The 6,000-nt window shown below is 46.2% G+C and overlaps 1 protein-coding gene across 3 annotated transcripts in view; it reads left to right on the top strand.

Annotated features, from left to right (window-relative positions):
• The first annotated feature begins 226 nt into the window (after nucleotides 1-226).
• Nucleotides 227-6,000, top strand: part of mub (poly(rC)-binding protein mub) — a 159,972-nt gene continuing 154,198 nt past the window's right edge. For all 3 annotated transcript variants that reach the window (XM_080278906.1, XM_080278972.1, XM_080278929.1), the window contains exon 1: nucleotides 227-293. The gene's annotated coding sequence lies outside the window, so the exon portion shown is untranslated. The remainder of the gene's footprint in view (nucleotides 294-6,000) is intronic.

Here is a 6,000-nt window from a genome sequence, read left to right as displayed (position 1 = left end):
AGGGAGGTTGAGGACGAGAACGGGGAGGAGGAGGAGGGAGAGGAGGAAGGAAGAAGGAGGAGGGGGTGACGCTAGGAGGAGGGGAGGGGGTGATGCTGGGAGGAGGGAAGAGAGAGGGGAGGGTTGGGGTGGGAGAGAGAGAGGGAGGGGGTGACGCTGGAGTTGGGGAGAGAGGGTGGGAGGGAGAGGGAGGGTTAACCGGGGCGGGCAGTCAGTCTCCCATGAACCACCGTGAAGTGTAGGTATCGCCCTCCTCGCCCTGCATTCACTCCCTTCTAGACGCCGCTGCTTTGGTTAGTACAGCTCCCTTTTCTCCCAGTCCCTCCTTTAGATCATGTTCTCTCCCTGCACAGCCTGGTCGACCCGTAACTCTCCCTGAAAATGGTGAAAATTGGACTTTCCTCTGGTGCAAGTCACCTAACCCCGCTCTCAAAGGAGTTTCAAAAAATTCGTGCATTTCGCCGGTTTTATTTCGTTTTCTCCCTCTCCTCAGACCTTAATCGCCCGTTATTCTCCCTGATGGTTTCCCTCAGGCCCTGTTCTCTCCCTGTGTACCCTGGGAGGCCAGTAGATCTCCCTGAAAACGGTGAAAATGACGTGTTTCTAGTGCAAGTGACCGAACCGCTCTCCAAGGGTTTTCAAAATTATGCATTTCTCCGGATTTCGTGTAGTTTCTCCCTCTCAGCGCACCCTAATCGACAGTTTTTCACCCTGATGCTCCCCCTGCACACCCTGGATGGCCGGTAAATCTTCCTGAATAAAATAATGACTCTTTCTTCAGTGCTTTCAAAGGTTTTTTTTTATTTTTGTTGGGGTTTCACCGGTTTTCTTTTCGTTTTCTAATCATAATCTCCCTTTATTCTCCCAGCTGCACCCTAAAATCACCCTGGGATGCGTGGTGTCTTTAGTGGCAGGGTCGTGTGGGTTAGGATGCTGTCGATGTTTCTCCCTTATCCCAGTTGTATCTCCCTTCCCGCCGTTCACCCTTAATCTCCCTTCCCACATTCACCCCATCTCCCTTCCCTCCCACATTCACCCCATCTCCCTTCCCTCCCACATTCACCTCTTCTCCCCTTCCCTCCCACATCCACTCTTAATCTCCCTTCCTTCCCACATTCACGTAATCCCCCTTCCCACCCACATTCATCCTTAATCTCCCTTTTCTCCTACATTCCCTCAGTCTCCCTGCCATCTATTCATCCATAATCTCCCTTTTACATTCACCCGTTATCTCCCTACTGTTAGCTAAAGGTGATAAGTCGTTCCGAAAGGTTTATTTATTTTTGTTTGCGTTAATCTCCCTCCCATTCTCCCGTAATCTCCCATCTCCTCCTGGTTGCATCTCCCTCTCCCCAGTCTCCCTTGCATCTCCCTCCCTTCATTCACCCTTAACCTTCCTTGCACAGTCCGTCAGCCTTCCTTCCCCAGTTCCCTATTAACCTCCCTTGCAGTATTTCCCGTCAGCATCCCCACCCTATAACCTTCCCAATTCACCCTTAACCTCCCTTTCCTATTCACCCTTATGCTCCAGTATCACCCTAGAAGTGTGGAAATCGCGGTTTCTTTGTATACTTTTCTCCCTTGTTTAAAAATTCCTTGTATTTCGCCGTATTTTCCAAGTAAATTTCCTCACATCAAGCTTCATTTCCTAGCCTGTCTTGGGAGATGTCTTAATAGGCGTTATAAGTTTCTTTGTAGTGCCTCTCCCTTAGCGATTTATTTTTCAAGTTACGCCGATTACACTTTCTCATTCACATCATTTTAATAATTGCACAGTCTAGTCACACCAGGATGCTGAGGTGTATTGGGCAGAATAAATCGCAAAGGAAGAGGTGTTGCGGTATCTCCCAAATAAGGATATGGAGTTCACGGATACGGCTCTTTAAATTTACCGATTCATTCTTGCTCACATTTTTGCTCCCTCAGCCACAGTCATACTCACCCTGTGGATCACCCTGGTTCGTTTTAAATCCTACACCCTTCATCCAGTTTTTCGTAGATTAATCCCCAACACTCGCCCGGATTAGTTCGTAACACCCCTATCTACCTACATTCACACATAGTCACTGTTTCATTCCCACCTCACCCAAATTCACCCATACTTAGCCACCCAGTTTCACCCGTACCTACGTAAATAAACCCGTACCCTCCCAAATTCACCTAAAAATCACCCATACGCACCCACAGTCACCCAGTTTCACCACATTCTCCCTGACGCCTGCTACCTGCTTTACGCACCTGTAATCACGTACGTAACCTTGATTTTAATGGCCGCATCTCAACGTGCCTAGCTACCGGTGTCTGGTTAATCATTTTTTATTGGTTGCGTCTGGCGTATCAACCAGTTTTGGCCCAGTTTACCGGTAGCTATCTTTTTATCGAAGCCAAGGTAGTTATTTTCCATCTGTCTGGGTTACCGGTACACACACACACACACACACACACACACACACACATTCATTCTCTCTCTCTCTCTCTCTCTCTCTCTCTTACCGGTACTGTATTTTAGCTCTTTCCACTTGTCTACCGGTTCTTCATTCCGCCCCACCCCGGTACACTTTAAAGTTTTAGCGGTACCCCATGTCATCCCACCCTGCCTTCCCAGTTACCGATACGCCCCTCTAACCACCCCATCCCGGTACTTACTTTTTATCTTTACTGGTACTTTTTTTTTGCATCGGTACGCGTCATACTCTACTCAGCGTTTCCGTACCGTCCTGTTTCCCGGTACTTACTCCACGGTACCTCATTAAGTCCTATCCCGGTACACATCTTTATTCCACCCGGTACTGCATCCCATCCCACCTTGCTGCTGCATCCACCGGTACTTCTCTTTTCCATCCCGGTACATTTATCGGTTACTCTTCGGTTTACCTCAAGTCCTACCGGTACCTGTCAGTCCATTCCACCACTGACGCATCATTTACCGGTCCCCCTCTGCTCTTTCCATCCCGGTACGTCATTCCATATCACCCCGGTACTCTTATACTCATCCCAGCTTTCCTACCGGTACTTAATTCCATCTCACTTCAGTTTACCGGTACACTTTGGTTATTTTTTACCTATTCGGCACGTTTTCATTGCTCATCTACCGGTACACCTCCATTCTCACAGTGTCTACCCATTTACTGGTTCACCCTCTATCCCAGCCTTACCGGTACACTATCCCACCTTGGTGCATCTCATTAAATCTTGTCCCGGTACCTGTCATTCCATTCCACATTGATGCTCTTACCGGTACAGCTTTATCTGTCCCATACCGGTACACCCTTATCTGTCAACCGGTACATCTCTGTCTATCCCATACCGGTACATCTCTGTCTGTCCCATGCCGGTACATCTCTATCCAATACCGGTACACCTCTTCCATACTTACTGGTCTACCGGTACACCAGCCCCTCCATACCGGTATCCCATTTCCACTCGACGCCGTACCTAGCAAACCTGTCTCCTGTTACCGGTACATCATTCCGTCCCAGCCATCGTGCGCTCCCCCCCTCCTCTCTCTCTCTAACCCGGCTTGCCCTTAGCCTACCTGCTCTCTCTCTCTCTCTCTCTCTCTCTCTCTCTCTCTCTCTCAACGATCCATTTCTCCCCTGTTCGAGCCCAGTGAAAAAAAAAAACGTTCACTTAACACTAGTAGCCTGTTATTTCTGTTGTAAGTGGGCTGTTATTCTTCTGTTATACTAGTGCTTTTATTCTGTTAACACTGCCGTTTTGTTTGCTGTTGCTTTATTGCTGTTGTTTTTTGTCTTTCATGTCGGGCGTGTGAGTGCCGTCCGCTGCAATACATAAAGAGTTACATAGTTTTATTTGTTGTATGTAGGCGGGTTCTAGATTGTGTGTGTGTGTGTGTGTGTGTGTGGTTTCTGCTGTATGATAAACGCGTACAAGCCGGGCGTACATACATACATACTTGCTGTTGTTACAAGCAAGTTTTTTGAGCCAGGTAGACGAAGTCGATGGTCAGTATTTTCGTACGAAATGTGTCTGTGTCGAAAACTCAAATCTCAGAAAGTATTAATTGTAGAAGATGATGATATTAAGAAAAGGTATTTAGAGTCACAGGTAGACAGAAGCCGATGGTCATTATTTTTGTACGAAATGTACCTGTGTATGTTCGTCTGTGTCGCAAACTCAAATATCAGACAGTACCGTATCGATTGTAGAAGGGAAAGTTATTACGGTAATAAAAGTTGCTGGGAATAACAACTTGAGTTCACATGTCTCTCAACCACTGGCAGTCACCCAGGATGCTTACATAATAGTCGGGTTTTCACCTATGTATTATTACAGTCTACCTGGCTCACAGATGACAGGTACTCTTGTTTTAGCTACCGTATTTAGTGATTTTTGTTCAGGCTTACCGTACATGATTATATTGTTCTTAGCTTGTTCTCTGTTGCACCTGAGTGTTCATATGTTCTACGGAGGCTGATGTTTTCCTTATAGCGAGTTTGTGGCTCATGTTGTTATTTTTTAACATTCGTCTTCTTATTGTTACTACTACTACTACTACTACTACTACTACTACTACTACTGTCATTACTACTACGGGTTGGCTGACGTACGGTACAGTTCTGTGGGTAGATGGCTGATGACAAGGACATTTAAAAATGGTCTTCGAGTTTATGGCTCATATTATTCTTTTTTATTATTATCATTCTTCTTCTTGTTACTGCTACTACGACTACTACTACTACTACTTCTGTTACTACTACTATTACTACTACTACTACTATTACTACTACTACTACTATTACTACTACTACTACTACTGTTACTACTACTATTACTACTACTGCTACTACTACTATTACTACTACTACTACTACTACGGATTGGCCGGCGTACAGTTGCGTAGGTAGATGGGTGGGGACAAGGACATTTAAAAAGGGTCTTCATTGAGCTGAATGGGTTAATGGAGGCTTTAACCATTTAACAAGGAGGGAATTTAAAAGGCAGGGATTGGGCTCCTGGTGATTGCTTCTGGCTAATTTCCTGTGAGAGATCCATCATTAGCTGATTAAGTAGGAGTACAGGCTTCGTGGTATTGAATTTTTATATAAAGTATTTTTTTAGCGTGTTTCTGTAAATTTCACGGCAGTTACCCCATCTGGCACGTGTTATTGGTAATGGTATCTGTGTTCAGTATGCGTCAGGCCTTGGGTTTCTTTTCCTGTTTTTTTTTTTGCTAGCTAGATAAATAGGTAGATACTAAGAGAGAGAGTGATTGTGGTGAGGGGATAGAGTGATCTGTTGGAGTAAGGGAAGTGAGAGAGAGGGGGGAGTGGTGGGGTGGGGAGAGGGAGTGGGGTGGGGAGGGGAGGGGAGGGGAGGGGTGCCGCGTTGGGGTGAGTGTTGCGTTGTGTTATGCGGAGAAAATCATAGTCTAGTGAACGACGTTTGGCTGGGGATCAAGTCTGAGAGAGAGAGAGAGAGAGAGAGAGAGAGAGAGAGGGTGACTTGGAGGGAAGGGAGATGAGGTGAGGAGAGAGTTACATAGACACACAGACTTTAAGGTGCCTGTGAAGTGGTGTGACATTACCACTTATTATTAGCTACTTACCCTCGTCACAAAAGTATTGAGAAGACCAACCACGAGAGAGAGAGAGAGAGTAGTGGGAAGAAGAAACGGAAAGAAAGGGAGAGAGGGAGAGGAAGGGTAAATTTGGAAGTGGCAGAGGCATGGAGAGGAGAGGAGAGAAGGAAGAGGAGACGTGAAGGGGGGTGGGGGAGAGACGTACCAGCATCATGTGGTACTCCTCAAATCCTATCCCATTTCCTTCATTCCTTTTTTTTTCTCTCTCTTACCTCCTGCTGTTTCGTCTTACTTCCCCTCCCCTCATCCCTTGTACATCATTCTTTATTTCCTCATATTTGTACTTTTATCGTATTCGTTTCTTCTAACCTCTCTCTCTTCTCCCTTTCTCTCTTGATTATTGCTCTCCTGTCTTTCTTCCATCCCTCACCTCTATCCATCCCCTCCCTCACGATTTT

This window comes from Coenobita brevimanus, chromosome 1 (genome assembly GCF_032717465.1).
Source record: "Coenobita brevimanus isolate Jiangsu-jjx chromosome 1, ASM3271746v2, whole genome shotgun sequence".
In the NCBI taxonomy this organism is placed as follows: domain Eukaryota; kingdom Metazoa; phylum Arthropoda; class Malacostraca; order Decapoda; family Coenobitidae; genus Coenobita; species Coenobita brevimanus.
Note: the sequence above shows the minus strand (reverse complement) of the source record. Positions and strands in the feature narration are given on the sequence as shown.